General features: G+C 44.6%; 1 protein-coding gene across 2 annotated transcripts in view; it reads right to left on the reverse strand.

The window, feature by feature from the left end:
• Window positions 1-13,802, reverse strand: part of PELI3 (pellino E3 ubiquitin protein ligase family member 3) — a 47,841-nt gene extending 34,039 nt beyond the window's left edge. Inside the window, exon 1 of one of the 2 annotated variants that reach the window (XM_029613236.1) lies at window positions 13,588-13,802. The gene's annotated coding sequence lies outside the window, so the exon portion shown is untranslated. Of the gene's footprint in view, window positions 1-13,502 lie in introns of both variants that reach the window. The other variant, XM_029613235.1, reaches the window with a different exon arrangement.
• Between the last annotated feature and the right edge of the window lie 3,492 nt (window positions 13,803-17,294).

Below are 17,294 nucleotides of genomic sequence, written 5' to 3' on the forward strand. Positions count from 1 at the left end.
CCAGGCCACATCTGCTCCTCTCTTCCCCTTCATTATTGACCCTTTCCCCCTCCATCTCTCTCTCCTGCACTAGTTTCATTAATTCAGGACTGACTGAAAAAAGTCACAGCTGCGCCCTACGAGGATAACTTTTAAACAACTGTGCATGGCAGCTTATAGTTGTGATCATAAGTTTTCACACCCCTGGCAGAATCTATAAGATGTATAACATTTTAAGAACAACAACAACAAAAAAGCAAAGAGCAAAAAATTGCGAACCTGTCGAAAGTCAACAAAAGACACAACATCATCGACATGCTCAATGTAACCACTAATCTCTAGCAAGATGGATCCTGAAGAAGCAGCCTTAGGCTGTGAAACACGGCCGCTGTCGAGTCAGCATCTAATATATACTGAATACAAGTTGTATGCATCTAAGGCATTTATATCAAATGGACTATAGTTTGCGATATTACAAGGTTTTTGACGATCCATCTTGCTAGAGATTAGTGCTTCTTGAAAAAACAAACTGTGAACATACAAGTTACATATATCAACATATAAATTCAAACAACATTAGAGAGTGCGATTTCAACACACAGGCTGCAAATGATTGATAAGACCGGACGGCTCAATGTGGTTACATTGAGCACGTCGACGATGGCTTGCTGATGCAGTCCTGTCTTCCCCTAAAAAACTTTTTTCAAAAATATTTTTTCATTTTTTTCGTTTGTGAAAAATATTATTGATTAGACAAACTGTGTTAATTATAAAATGATTGTATCTGGCGATACCTTTTGTGTCTTTTGTTAACATTTTAAGAAAACATGAGTGATCAGCCAAAACATGTCTATTATTTTTAATGTGCTTCAAATTAAATTATTATGCATCACAGAATTGCACAATCATTAAACAAAACCATAGCAATAAAAGAAAATAATAAAATGGTCTTGTTCAAAAGTTTGCATACTCTTGAGTGTTTGGGCTGATAATATACATTCAAGCTGACACACACAGAGGTTGAGATGGCAATGAAGGGGAGGTAACCACCCCCTGTCCCCTGTTTGATTGTAATTGGTGTCTTGCATAAATAGTCAATGAGTTGCTTAGCTCTTGAGAAACCCTTGTGCATTTCATCCAGGGCTGCACTCGACTTTGGTAGTTACTGAAGCATGGGGAAAGCAAAAGAACTGTAAAAGAATTTGTGAGCAAAAGTAGTTCAACTTTATAAATCAGGAACAGGATACAAAAAGATATCCAAAGATTTGAAAATGCCAATCAGTGCTGTTCAAACTCTGAGCAAGAAGTGGAAAATTATGGGTTCTGTTAATGCCAAGCCATGGTCAGGTAGACCAAGAAAGACTTCAGACAACTGCCAGGAAAATTTGTCAGGATGCAAAGAAAAACCCACAAGCAACTTCTACTGAAATACAGATTTCTCTGAAACAAAGCGGTGTGGGTGTTTCAGCATGCATAATAAGGAGATACTTGAATAAAAATGGGCTGCATAGTACAGTTGCCAGAAAAAAAAGCCATTGCTGCACCAATGCCACAAACAGCCCACTTACAATATGCCAAACAGCACTTAGAGAAGCCTTAAAACTCCTGGAACAAAATAATTTGGAGTGATGAGACCGAAGCTGGACAAACCCAAAAGACAGACCTATCATGGAGATGCTCTGATGTCATCCAACTGCTGCCAGATGCCTCTTCAGCAGCCAGATGACATCATAGGAAGGGGCCTGAAGAGAGGCCTGGGGGGATGCAAAGGGCCCTAGCCCACCGAAGCATGAAGGGGTGGGGCTACAGCAGGCTCCATTCTGCCAAGGCACAAAGGCATGCCCAGCGGGGCATGGCAGACCCCATCCTGACGCGGACCAAGAGAGGCCCAGCTGCACTAGATGCGGCAGACCCCATCCTGCTGCATCTCGAACAGAGGAGGAGGCCCTGAGAACGTGAGTGTGTAAGACAGTGAGAGCCTGGGTGTGTGTGTGTGTGTATGTGTGGCTGTGTGTGTGTGAAAGTGAGAGAGAGCCTGTGTATGAAAGCCAGAGGGAGTGTGTGTGTGTGTATGAAAGCATGGCTGTGCCTATGAGAGAGTGTAAGTGTGTGTGTGAGAAACATATGTAAGTGTGTGTGTGAGAAAGAGAGATTCAGTACACAGTCTACCATCAGCCTTGAAGCCACACATACAGAGAGCCTGCCACTAGCCACAAAGGGCCTGCCATTCCCTACCTCACACTACCTTACCACCTGCACCTTCATCCCCTCCAGCCACACCCACCATGCAGCTCCTTCTAGCTTAAACACATACTCATACCCTGCCACCCTCATATCCTTACCCCCATTCCCTTCAGCCACAAACAAACACACACCCTGCTATCCCCACCCTAGCCACATACACACACCATGCAACACAGCATGTAAATTGATAGGCATCTTAATGAACTAAATCCACTTAAAAAATGTGCCAAAAATGTTAACCCTGATAAACACCTATTTTTATACCTTCCAAATAAACCTATTTGCCTGAAAAAAACCCCCCTAAATTTACAATTCTAAGCTCCTAGAATCAGAAGTAGGCAGGGAAGCTCGCATTCTGGACATAAATGAAAGGCTGCTTAGATGGTATCAGAGCATTTTGGCTTCCTGGACCATGGGATGATGTTTCAAGGACTGCTGAGCAGAGAGAGGGGGTCAACCTCTTGAAGAAGGGGTGCAGCGTCTTCAAACACAGACTGGCAAACCTAATGAGGAGGACTTTAAACTAGAAACGTAGGGGGATGGGTGAACAAAACTCTAAAGGTAAGTAAGGACATTAAATACTTGTACAGGAATGAGAAAGCTAGGTGCACTAATGCACATACAGGCCGATGCAATATGACTTCAAACGCATGTGGATGTGCATTTTGGACGTGCGTCCATGACCCCCGCTGCAATACGAGGATTAGAGTCCAAAATGCTCGTCCAATCGAGTGCGTAGCTAATAGCGTTCATCACATTTTATGCCAGCCCAAGGCGGGCGTAAAGGTCTGCCACACTCAAGGGCTCACTGTAAAAAAAACGAAATTACGGCTTTCTGCGATTCCTCCTACTAGTACTATCAACATACTATGTAGGAGGGACCACAGAAAGCGGAATCATTTAAAAAAATACATTTGTGGGGAAAAAAACCCAAACCAAAACACACAACTCTGGGTGCCCGATATACACCCACAAAATACACGGTCCAGGCCGTGTATACTGTGCCGGTAGCTCTTATTGAGCGTCCGTTTCCTAACCCGCAGTGCCAGCCACCTTTCCCGGGTGCCCAATGCCGAGGAGGCGCCAGGGACGCACAATTTCTCCTAGCGCCAACTTTTTTTACCGCAACAGCTCGTTTGGATATGGAATCGGGCGCCCGGGAGAGGTGGATCGGCCCGCGTTAAGAGCGGGCAGCTCAGTCATGAGCGCCTGTTTTACGCGTGCCAATACTGCATCGGCCCAAATGTATGGGAAATAAAGTCCCAGATCTAGAGGCTGATTTAGATGTAGCGGCTGTCGGGGAGACTTGCTCCACAGAAAACCATGCCTGGGATATAGTTATACCAGGCTACACTCTGTAGGAAGAAAGGGAGGAGGCGTGGTATTATATATAAAAAATATTAAAAGCAACAGAACTGCAGGCTTTATGAAGTAAGGTAGAGGCACCGTGGGTTAATCTGGAAATAGGGAATGGAAAATCTATTTATATTTGTGTATTTTACAGACCTCCTTCACTGACATAAGAAACGGATAGCTATTTAGTGGAGGATATTCACCAAATTACTATGAGGGGAGGGGGGGTGCTAGTGCTAGGGGATTTCAGTCTGCCAGAAGTTGATTGGGGCATCCCAACTGCAGTGTCTTCTAGAAGCAGGGAGATCCTGGGGTCTCTGCAAGGAGAACTCTTCTACCAATGAGTAACTGCCTAATTAGGATAAAGCCTAATCATGTAGACTTATGTTTGCAGTACTGAGATCCGACGTCGTGTTTGGTTTGCAAATATTATCTATGTTATGTACAGTATTTGTATATCGTTTGTATGATTGCTTTTATTCTGTATTTCATCTAGAGCTGTGGAGTTAGGCGGCATATAAATTTGTGAAATAAGTCAATAGAACACACATGGAGGGGGCAATTCTGGACCTAGTGTTTACCAATGGGGATTGTATCTGATGTTATAGCTGATGACCATCTGGGATCCAGTGATCACTGGTATTAGGATTTGTGGGTGTGTGGGCCCTGGGCCGAGCTGAGAGATGGTACCGCCCACGGGGAGGAGCCCGTGAGCCTCATCGTCGGGAGGCGAGGTCTCAGCAGGGAGCTGACATCAGTACTAGCTTGAGAGTCCTTGAAACTTTATTAGAGAAGTAGAGTGACACTGCCCGCGGAACGGGGAGTGTGGCAGAAAAACACAAAGGCGCTGGGGAGCCCCAGGGTCTGTGAAGTGGGGTATACCCACGGAGAACACCTGTGTAGTAATGATACGGCAATGGTCCGCAGAGCGGGGTACACCGATGAGGGTTCCTCAGTAGTAATGGTACGGCAATGGTCCGCAGAGCGGGGTACACCGATGAGGGTTCCTCAGTAGTAATGATACGGCAATGGTCCGCAGAGCGGGGTACACCGATGAGGGTTCCTCAGTAGTAATGGTACGGCAATGGTCCGCACAGCAGGATACACCGGTGAGGGTTCCTCAGTAGTGATGATACGGCAATGGTCCGCAGGGCAGGGTACACCGATGAGGGTTCCTCAGTAGTATTGGTACGGCAATGGTCCGCAGGGCGGGGTACACCGGTGAGGGTTCCTCAGTAGTAATGGTATGGCAATGGTCCGCAGAGCGGGGTACACCGATGAGGGTTCCTCAGTAGTATTGGTACGGCAATGGTCCACAGAGCGGGGTACACCGATGAGGGTTCCTCAGTAGTATTGGTACGGCAATGGTCCGCAGAGCGGGATACACCGATGAGGGTTCCTCAGTAGTAATGGTACGGCAATGGTCCGCACAGCAGGATACACCGATGAGGGTTCCTCAGTATAATGGTACGGCAATGGTCCGCAGAGCGGGATACACCGATGAGGGTTCCTCAGTAGTAATGGTACGGCAATGGTCCGCACAGCAGGATACACCGATGAGGGTTCCTCAGTATAATGGTACGGCAATGGTCCGCAGAGCGGGATACACCGGTGAGGGTTCCTCAGTATAATGGTACGGCAATGGTCCGCAGAGCGGGATACACCGGTGAGGGTTCCTCAGTAGTATTGGTACGGCAATGGTCCGCAGAGCGGGGTACACCGATGAGGGTTCCTCAGTAGTAATGGTACGGCAATGGTCCGCAGAACAGGGTACACCGGTGAGGGTTCCTCAGTATAATGGTACAGCAATGGTCCGCAGAGCGGGGTACACCGATGAGGGGTCCTCAGTAGTAATGGTACAGCAATGGTCCGCAGAGCGGGGTACACCGATGAGGGGTCCTCAGTAGTAATGGTACAGCAATGGTCCGCAGAGCGGGATACTCACTGTAGCAGAGTGGAAGTTCCAGAGAAGGCCCCGGGGAACGAAGCAGACAGAAGTCCTAGGCAGAAGGCCCACTAAGGAGCGGATAGCCAGAGACAGGAAGGGCCCCCGAGGAGCGGGTACCCAGTATGTGTCACACCACGGAAGCAGGAGCTGGAACAAGAGTTTGTATCGAGCGAAGCGGATTCAGCAATGAGGGAACTCGTTGCCAAGTCGTAGGTAGGCAGGGCCAGCCGGCTTAAGAGTCCTTGAACAATGGCGTCATCCGAGGGGGACGCTCCCGAGGTTCCCGCCATGACGTGCATAAGACTGGCCAGGTAGCGCGCGCAGGTGCCTAAGGGACTCCGAGGGCAAGATGGCGGTTGGCAGCGTCCACGCCGTCCAGGGGGGCCTGGGAACCAGGGCGTGTAGGCCGGCGATAGCTGGCAGAGGCTGCGAGTTGACCCAGAGGAATCAGTGTAGCCAAGCAAGAGGTGAGCAACAGCGGTCGCAGCCATCTGCGACCGACGGGCTTAACAACTGGATGGTGTGGTTCAGTATTAGAACACAGGAGCTGAAGATTCATTCAAAAGCAAGAGTCCTAGACTTCAGGAAAACTAAATGTTAAAATAGGAGAGTACCTCAAGCAATCATTAGCTGGCTGGGAAAATCTAAGGGAAGTGGAAGAGCAGTGGGCAAAATTAAAGAGAGATTATAAGGGCAGCTAACCTTTTTGTTATGAAAGCAAAGGAAAGAGGGAAAAGAAGCAGCTATGGTTTTCTAAAGTAGCTGAAAAGATAAAGGAGAAAAAGTTAGCGTTCATAAACTACAAGAGATCACAGAAAGTGAAAGACCAGCAACAATATCTGAAAAGGCTAAGAGAAGCTGGGAAAGTAGTCAGAAATGCAAATATTCCATGAAAGAAGAAATAGCAAATATGGTAAAACAGGGGGAGAAAACTTTCTTTGGAGATAACTTAGTGATAAAAGGAAGTGCAAAAGTGGTATTGTGAGACTCAGAGGTGAATGAGAGGAAAAAGCCAACTTACTTAACAAATATTTCTGTTTGGTGTTCACTGTGGAAGGACCTGAAGCAGGACCATATAAAACAAAACATAAATAAAATTGGAAGTGAGGTAAAACTCAATTGATTTTCAGAACAGTGTGTTTGTGAGGAGCTAACTAACTTTAAAGTAGATAAGGTGATAGGGTATTGAAGGAACTTAGAGATGTCCTGGCAGCTCTGCTGGCTGACCTTTTATTTATTTATTTATTTATTCTACTTTATATACCGACTTTCAATTTAATATCAAGGCGGTTAACAATCATAGAATTTGCAGTAGCAAAATTCAAAAAACATACCCATATAACAAACTTCTCCCTAAAACATTTTACATTTTTTTCAGCTAAAAATAATAGACTAAAATACATATTACTTCCACATAGAAGTTAAAAACCTTTCAAATGTAAATAATAATAGTAAAAACAAAAGTTAAAAACTCTTCTAACTTCATCCCCTTTCCTCTCCCCTGCCTATACCTCCCTTGCTCCTATCCTTCTTTGTACCCTTATTCTCCTCTGAACCCTTTCTGTTAAATTCTCCTTCTAGTTCCCCATAAGGTTTACTGCACCAGAGATAAAGAGTGCTTATTTAGAGTCAGGAGTAGCTCCGGAGGACTGGAGAGGTAGATGTGGTTCCTGTTCATAAAAAGGGAAGTAAGAAAGAGGCTGGCAACTACAGGCCTGTTAGTCTGTGTCCTGTGGTGAGCAAACTAATGGAATCGCTGCTAAAACAGAGAATGGTGCAGTTTCTGGAACCCAATAGATTGCATGGTCCGAGGCAGCATGGTTTTACTAAAGGTAAATCTTGTCAGATTAATCTGATCAATTTCTTTGATTTGATCACCAAAAAGAGTTGGATCAAGGGAGAATGCTGGGCATAGTGAGGTCAATTTTCAAAGGGTTTAGGATCCTAACCTTTGGAGTTAGGCCCCTAAATTGGCCCTTTTGAATATTTACTAGAGATGAGTACCCAAATTTAGGCTCTCAGTTTCATTAGGGTCCTAAATTTAGGATCCAAAAAAGTGGGTGGCTACAGGGACAGCATTAGGTTGGGGGAAACAAAGTTAGGGATTTAGCATGGATTTTTAAAACTAGGCACCTAATTTAGGGTCCTAAATCTAGGCAAATAAATAGTTGTCCTAAATTTAGGCCCTAACTTTATGCAAATTTTCAGCTGAAAACTTAAGCAACTAATTTAGAGACCTAAATTTATGAGCTCAGTTTTTTTTTAACATCAGCCAGCCCCAGTGTACTTGGATTTCAGTTAAGGCCTTTGACAGATCCACATTAGAGACTTATAAATAACTTGAGCCCCCTTGGTATGGAACCTAGAGTAACTGACTGGGTTAGAAACTGGCCAAGTTTACACTGAGGAGGAGGTACTACTAGCGATGTGCCTCAGGGATCAGTCCTGGGACCGGTTCTTTTTAACATTTTCATAGGTGCCATAACAAAGGCTTTTTGGGAAAGATTTGTCTTTTTGCCAATGATACCAAAATCTGCAATAGGGCAGACTTGTGATTCCCAACCCTCTCCTGGAGGCACACCTGGCCAGTTGGGTTTTCAGGATTTCCACAATCACTATGCATGCTATAGATTTGGATACCTTGGGTCTCCAATATATGCATATCTATCTCATGCTATTCCTTATGGATATCCTGAAAAGCTGACTGGTTAGGTGTGGCTCCAAGAGAGGGTTAGACAGCCAGGAACGTGTGGAAAACATGAGGAAGGATCTAGCGAAGTTCGAGAAATAGTCTAGAGACTGGCAGATATGATTTAATTCTAAAAAAAAAATATGCAGAGTAATGCATTCAGGCTGCAAAAACCCAAAGAAAAGGTACAGTATTGGAGGAGAAATTCTTCTAAGCTCAAAAGAGGAGTGAGATAAGGGGATGATTGTATCTGATGATCTTAAGGTGGCCAAACAGGGGGATAAAGTGACAGCAAAAGACAGAATGATGTTTGGCTGCATAGGGAGAGGAATAGTCAGAAGAAAAAGGGAGGTGATATTGCCCCTGTATAGGTTTCTAGTGAAGCCTCATTTGAAATACTGTGTACAATTCTGGAGACCAAACCTTCATAAGGATATAAACAGGATGGAGTCTGTCCAGAAGGTGGCTACTAAAATGGTCAGTGGTCTTTGCTCTAAAGCATATGGGGATAGACTTAAAGATCTAAACATGTATACCCTAGAGGAAAGACAAGAGAGGGGAAATTTGATACAGACAATTAAATATCTTAAAGGTTTCCGTGCACAGGAAGCTAACCTCTTTCAACGGAAAGGAGGCTCATGGGATGAGGGTGAAAGGGGGCAGATTCAGGAGTAATCATAGGAAATATTTCTTTAGAGAGAGGATAGTAGATGTATGGAACTGCCTCCCAGTGGAAGTGGCAGAGATGCCTCCCAATGGAAGAAAGCATGAGATCCCATGCTTTCTTCAATCTGAATTCAAGAAAGCATGGGATCTCAGAGAGTGATGGGAACTGTAAGGCTGTGTGTGTTTGCGCGTGTTAAAACTTACATCTTCTTTAAATATATGCCTTACTTTTCCAAATTACTATTGATTTCATATATTAACAGGTTTTGATTTCATTTCAGTTTGATAGACAGTATCTGTTAAATGATGTAAGCTTTTTTAGCCAGCAGAAATTATGTATTTTTGAGCAAGCTCACATCATATAGTAGTTGTCAGATGCCATCTTTATCAGTTTTTTTGTCTTACATATAGAGTTTTATATGGATTTTTTTTTGTCAGTGATGATTATAATATCTCAGTTTGCACATATAGCAGTGCTAAAACATGATATGACTGCAAGATGGCTATAGTGGTAGTGGTATGACCCGGTGCCTTTTCATCCACATTAAGATTTTTGGATTAATAAAAAAGATTGTTTTTCATATATTCACAGTACTTGAGTGTTTTCTGTTTTTGGTTATGTGTATATTACACACACATATATACATATACATGCACACACACACACACACACACACACACGCAGTCACTCAGAAGTACATGGTTCAGAATGACATATCTTTAACAGATACTAACAAAACCTGGGAAGTTAAGGCATTCTGATAGAGAGGCTGCAATAAATGCTCAAGTAGTCCAGGTGCCTTTAAGTAAAGAGCAGACAGAGCAGAAAGATTCAAAATTATCTCCGTCAACTGATAAGCAAGTTAGATGCAAAGCACTGATAAGGAAGACAAACAGAATCTGAAAAGAAGCTTGCTGTGAAAGCAAAAATTAATTTAAAAAACCTTTTCAGGTACATTTGAAGCAAAAAGTCTGTGAGGGAGTTAGTTGGACCATTAAATAATCAAGGGATAAAAAAGGAACTAAAGGACAAAGCCATAGCAATTATTTGCTTCCGTCTCTACTGAGGAAGATGAAAGGCAGAAACCCATGCCAGAAGTGATTCAAAGGCGATGATTCACAGGAACTAAAACAAATCTCAGTGAACCTGGAAGATGTCCTAGGACAACTTGAGAAACTAAAAAGAGTAGCAAATCACCTGGACCAGATAATATATATTCCAGAGTGTTGAAAGAACTGAAAAATGAAATTGCTGACATATTATTAGTAATCTGTAAACTATCATTAAAATCAACAACAGTACCTAGAGGGTAGCCAACATAACAACAGGTTTTTTTTGTGGGGTTTGTTTTTTTTAAAGGGTTCCAGGAGTGATCCAGGAAACTACAGAACAGTAAGCCAGACATTACTGCTAGGAACAATGGTTGAAACTATTATAAAGAACAAAATTACTGAATACATAGATAATGATGGTTTAATGGGACAAAGCCAACAGATTTAAGGGAAGACTAGCTTCACCAATCTGCTATATTTTTTCAAAGGCATGAATAAAAATAGGGATAAAGGTAAGCCAGCTGACACAGTGTATCTGGATTTTCAGAAAATGTTTGGCAAAGTACCTCAAGAGAGACTTTTGAGAAATTAAAAAGTCATGGTATAGGAGGCAATGTTCTATTCTGGAATAAGAAATTGGTTAAAAGATAGAAAATAGAGAGTAGGGCTAAATGGTCAAGTTTCTCAATGGAAAAAAAGGTGAATAATGGAGTGCCCCAGGGATCTGATCTGTTCTGGGCCTGGTGCTTTTTAACATTTATAAATGACCTAGAAATGGAAACAATGAGTGAGGTGAATAGATTTGCTGACGATACAAAATTATTCAAAGTTGTTAAATCACCAAAGGATTGTGAGAAATTTCAAGAGGATCTTGCAAGACTGGGAGGCTGGGCATCCAAATGGCAGATGATATTTAATGGGGCCAAATGCAAAGTGAGGCACGTAGGGAAGAGCAACTCAAATTATAGCTACAGGATGCAAGGTTCCACCTTGAGAGTTACCACTCAGGAAAAAGACTGAGGCATCATCATGGATAATATGTTGAAATCCTCCGCTCAGAGTGCGGCAGCAGCCAAGAAAGCAAATAGAATGCTAAGAATTATTAGGAAAGGAATGGAGAATAAGACAGAGATCATCATAATGCCTCTGTATCACTCTAAGGTGCAATCACACCTTGAATTATAATGTGCAATTCTGGTCACCACATCTCAATAAAAATATAGCAGAATTAGAAGAGTACAGAGAAGGGCGACCAAAATGATATAGTGGATGGAACGATAAGACTAAAGTGGTTAGAGCTCTTCAGCTTGAAGGGACAGCTAAGAGGAGTCTATAAAATAATGAGTGGAGTGGAACTGGTAAATGAGAATCTGTTTTTTACTCTTTCAAGAAGTACAAAGACTGGGGGACACGCAATGAAGTTTTAATATAATATATTTAAGACAAATAGGAGAACATTTTTTTTTTACTCAATATTTAATTCAACTCCTGAATTAGTCGCCAGCAAATGTGGTACAAGCTGTTAGCGTAGCTGGGTTTAAAAATGGTTTGGACAAGTTCCTGGAAGAAGAGTCCATAAATCATTAAGGTGGATGTGGGTAAATCCACTGATAATCCCTGGGATAAGTAAAATGGAACTATTAACCTTTTGGGATCCTGACAGATATTTGTGACCTGGATCGACCACAGTTGAAAACTGGGCTTTATGGACCATTTGTATACAGTTTCCAACAGTGGCAACGTTTTATGTTCTTAGATACATACACATACATATGTACACATACCAACACATATATAGATATGTTCTTTTTGTTATTATATACACACATACAGACACATATGTACACATACAAACACACATAGATTTGTTCTTTATGTTATTATATACATACACACACACATATATATATATATATATATATATATATATATATATGTATAGGTATCTATATATATGGGCTTCTGATTTTTGGGTAAATGAAAAATCCAGATAAAACACTCCAATAGGGAAATTGGGGTTTTTGGGTTTAACCAGAAAAACCCAAAATATAGGCTGCCATGGCAGTGCTCTGACGTTAACCATTTGCTGCAGGATGCCTCTTCATGACTGCAGTGGCCGAATGATGTCACTCGAGTGGACCCAAGAAGAGGCCCGGCAAGTCTACAGCAGACTCCATCCATCTATGGCAAGAAGGGGCCCCACCATGGCCACGGCAGACCCCATCCTGTCGTGGCCCAAAGTGAGCATTGGCAGAGCCGCAGCGGACCCCATCCCAATGCAGCCCAAACAGAGGTGAAGACCTTGAAAGAGTGTAAGAGCTTGTGTGCATGTATGAGGAGGAAGAAGGAGCCTGTGTATGTAAATAGAGGGAGTATGTGAGAGACCATGGGTGTGTCTACGGGAGAGGAAGCTGTGTATCTTCTCTCAGTGAGAGAAGATACACAGCTTACCACTTGCCTTGAAGCCAGCCACACACACACACTTTAACAGCTTGCCACCAGCCCCACAAAGAGCCTGCCATTGGCTACCTCACACATCCTTGGCACCCCCACCTTTATCTTCTCCATCTACATACACCCTTTCACTCCCTATAGCCACCCCCTTTTTCCCCCATTCCTCTTAGCCACATACACACCCCCAGCCACCTCCACACAGCATGTAAATGTTTTAAGATAAATTGAGATGCACCATAATAAATTGAATCCACCTAAAGTGCCAACAATTTTAACTCACCTGGCAAAAACCCCAATAAACCCCTATTTTTAGTACCAATGAAATACATTGAATTGTTTGAAAAATAAACCCTCACATTTGCAATTCATAAATCCCCTAGGATCAGAAGCACTAACTATATATACACACACATATATATACACCCACACAGACATAAGACACAAACAGAAACACACACAACATACACAGACATAGATACACATATACACTGAGACAGAAATACATACACACTCACAACCTGTTCCCCATATACATACATACATACAGGCTTCTGTCCTCACACATACATATATAACCTCTCCCCTTCACAAAGATGCATACAGATATAAACAACATTTATACACACACATTATATATATATATACACACATATACATACACACATAATCCCCTTCCCCACTCTCCCACAATCCCTCCCCCATATATACACAAACACACAATCCTTCCCCATACATTTACACACGCGATCGCTTCCATGACATACGTATATTCCCACAAACACACAGAGCCCATATTCACCCACATTCCGTCTTCTCCGACACATACAGAGAACCTCCTTCCCACCATACATGCAGCCCCCTCCCTCGTACACACACACAAATATACACGCAGCCCTTCCCCAACCCACATCCACTCACAGACACACATCAGCTGCCTCCTTCACACAAATACCCAGCTCCCCTCCAAGCACAGATATGCATACATACACCCCCCCCCTCCCCCAATCTCCATACCCGCAGCATCTGATCCCATTCCCCCCCTCACTGACTGCCGGACCGCTGCTCCTCCGCCAATCATGTCAGAATGAGCGAGCGGGCCGCCACAGCTCTCCTTACCCTGCGCCGCTCAGCCCGGGGGCGCGTGCCCCCCCTCCTTCCCGGCCGGGTTCGGAGCGGGCGCGCGGCGGGCGAGCTGCAGTACCTCTTCGCTTCGCGTGCGTGTCATCCGTCAGCGCTAAAGGGGGTACGCTCCCCAGGGGCTGTCAGACGGCATGCCCGCCGCCTCCGTCTCTGCCCGCCCCCACCTCCAGCCTAGTGGTCCTCCGCAGCGCTCGGCCAGGGAGGGATTGGCTGGGGGCACCGTCAGTTCTGCGCGCGGTGGGCGGAGGAGGGGTCTGCCAGACTGCTTCTCCCTCCCTCCCTTCCTCCATCTGCTGGATAGACGGGGAGCTAGGACGCCTTCGTATGTGTTTTTATTGCTATGCAGGTGCGGTAGCACATGGAAAAAGCTAGAAGAAAGCGCGCCCTGCTTGTAGGATGCAGGGCTTGAGGGATGGAAGACACGTGGACTAGGAGCGCTAGACAGAGACCAAAGAAGCAATATTGTTCAAAGTGGTCTCGTTGTGTCTTTTTTCTTCCTTCGCTGGCCATTTCTTTTGCTGTCTCGCCTCTCGCCCTGTCTTTCTTCTGAGACTTGTCCCTAAGTGTGTGCAGGAGAAACCTGTGACAGGCATTTGTCCTTTCACTCTATCAGATTCAGTAGACTTTAGTAGTGACACGCCAGTGTATACTGGTGTTAGAACATAATAAGGGTCCATTGAGCCCAGCATCCTCTCAGTGGGCAATATAGATAGCTCTAGGAAGTATGTGGAAAATCCTACAAAGCAGATCCAGTTCTTTTTAGCTCATTCCCAGGAATAAGTGATGGCCTTCACCAAGTCCACCTGATATTTCCTCCAAGAATTTGGATGTTTCCTCCCAGAACATGTCCAAACCCTTTTTAAATCCAGCAACACATCTACCACCAACATATTCCACAGCTTGATTGTACCTTGAGGGAAACGATACTTTTTTTCGATTTGTTTTAAATCCACTACCAGTTACTTTCATGCAGTGTCCTCTAGTCCTAGTACTATTTGAAAGGGAAAATAACAGTTCCCTATTTTCTTCAAGGGAAAGCAGGATGGCTGTGCTCACACATAGGTGACAACAGCAGATGGAGCCTGACATTGAACTTTTATATCAGTTTCTAGAACTTTGTGCCTCACTGAGCATGCCCATGCATGCTATTATATCACATGGGGACCCGTTCAGTCTTTCATTTTCTGAGTAGCCTCTGGTCGCAGTTTGCCTCATTTCTGCTTTAGGCCTGTATTGTTCCTGTCTTCTAACCCAAGTTTCCTTGGGTAGGTTTTTTGAACTTTCATAAGTTTTTCTTGTGCTGTCAGATGGGCATCAATCGTTACCTCCAACAAGTTTGATTTTGCTTCCCTTATTTTTCAATCAAATATGTCTAGCGGATTCAGCCAATGCCCTTGGTGCACCAAGGTCATGACTCACTGATCCTCATGTTACATTTGTCCTGTGCCTGTGGGCATTGCATGATGTCCAGAGGGGTGACAAGTGACTCACCATGATCCTAAAAGGGTGACAGTCTCTAATGGAACTGATGGAGAAGCAAGTAGGGCACTAGAAGTTCGATCCACCAGCAATGGCATCAACATTGAAGGCCTCGGAGGTGAGGAAAATGGCAACAGCATTAAGCAAGCCATCAGTTCCTACTGTGCGGAAGGCCAATAGGGAAGCTAGGGACTCTTCCCGTTTGAAAAATTCACCTTTTCCATATCAGCATTAAGGAATTCTAACACATCGAGGGAGGCTGAAGAAGCTACGGCATCGTTTTCCATCGATGCGCAATGCCAGGGGCGGGAACAGTCCGGTGGCTGCTGAGAACCCCTCTCAGAGGTCCCATGGAGAGGAGTGCTCATCCTCTCAAAAGATCTGGAATTCACATCTGCCTTCACAGGTCCTAGTTTCACCCCGGTTAAACCTCTCAGTTCAGAGCATGACATGACCACCCTCCCTGCCGCCTAATCGGTGTTGGGTATCAGCTATTTTCGAGGAGGAGATGGACAAGAAGAGCCAGCAGGCCTTGGAGAACAGCTTTGGAATGAAGGGCACAATGACTAGAGATGTGCCAAGGGAGTGACAAATACTGTGGTTACATCAGGAGCCCAATAGGCCCTCAGATGTCAGTGGCTGCAAGCCACCCAGGATCTCTGAGACAGCATCCATATCACACAATTGCTCAAGTACTCCCTGTCCTGGTGGCAGGACAATTCCAGTCTGGCCAAAGGTTTGCCCTTCCACATCTTTACAGTTCAAATTGTCCTAACCACAGAGTGAAGTCCTCACTTTCTGGTTAGTACCCCTCTTCAAATCACAGCCTGAACTTCTTCCTCCTGTTCACCCGGCAGGATCTTGGACTTAAAGTTCTGTAAAACTCAGGAAAAAATTTCCACAGAAAATCCATATTAGCAGGGCCGGAGGAACCACTAGGTGAGCTAGGCCTGTGCCTTGGGCGCTGCGATTTAGGGGGCGCCGCAGCAGGCGGCAAAATTTGAAAGGGCAAAAAGTGCCCTTTCAAAATTCTGCCAGCCCCCGCCTCACCGTGCCACCCTCCCGACGCCCCCCTTGTGGTCCAGCGGAGGGCCTGGGAGCGATCTGCCGCTCCCGGGGCCTCGGCTTCCACTAAGCAAAATGGCGCCGATGGCCTTTAGCCCCTACCATGTGACAGGGGCCAACCAATGGCACCGGTAGCCCCTGCCACATGGTAGGGGCTAAAGGCCCACCGGCGCCATTTTGCTTAGTGGAAGCCGAGGCCCCGGGAGCGGCAGATCACTCCCGGGCCCCCACCTGGACCACCAGGTATTTTGTAAGTTTTCTTTTGGGGGGGGGAGGGAGGAGGATTCGGGGTTGCAGCTGGGGGCGGTGCAAGGCTGAAGGTGCCTAGGGCGCCCAATCCCGTTCCTCCAGCCCTGCATATTAGTGGCTGTTAGTAACTTCCAGTTCATTCACATTATTCTGGCAAATACCCAAACAGACCTTATTTGTTTCAAAATACTTTTTTATTTACACAGGGCTAACACTTATACAACAGTACTCATAGCAGTGCAAATACATATAATCTACATCTTACAGCAAATACATATCAATGCTTCCATTATAACAGCATTTCAAACATAATGTCCCCCTGTGACATTTCCTTTTTTTTCCCCCAGTCATTCTCCCATTCCCTCATTCTCATTCATTCCTTTCTAGTAACAGAGCCTAACCAAAAAGATCAGAATACATTTCCTTATGCATTATTTGTCATTTTATAACAGAACATAGCCTATTATGTTCTCATTGTTAAGCATACTTTATATAACAGTTACTGATTCTCCCATCTATATTTCCATCAGGAAAGGCTGTCAGTGGTGCATTAAGTTCTGGGAATCTTTGGACGTGCTCCACCACATCCCTGTCTTCTCAATTTGAAAGATTTAAATCATTAATTGTAACCACAGACCCTTTGTGGGTATCTCTTCATCAGTCCACTTAAGAAAAATATGCTTTCTTGCTAGAAATAAGGACAGGTCTATCATATGTCTGTTAGAATTTGCAGCACTGCCTGGCCTTAATGTGGCAGGAACGCCACCTGATCCAGCCACCAAGCTGCCACGCCTGGCCTCCCCATAGATGCACACATGTGCATACATAATATGCACACAGTGGCGGAAAGAGCTCGGATGGTGCCTCCTGATCATGTCTGCCTCCTGGCATATTTATAAGCAGGCCCTGCTGTAGTTCCTCACCTCAGCAACAGATCTCCTGATATACCTTACTCGTCAGAACATGTTGCGTGTT

The sequence above is a fragment of the Rhinatrema bivittatum genome, chromosome 8 (assembly GCF_901001135.1).
Source record: "Rhinatrema bivittatum chromosome 8, aRhiBiv1.1, whole genome shotgun sequence".
Lineage (NCBI taxonomy): Eukaryota > Metazoa > Chordata > Amphibia > Gymnophiona > Rhinatrematidae > Rhinatrema > Rhinatrema bivittatum.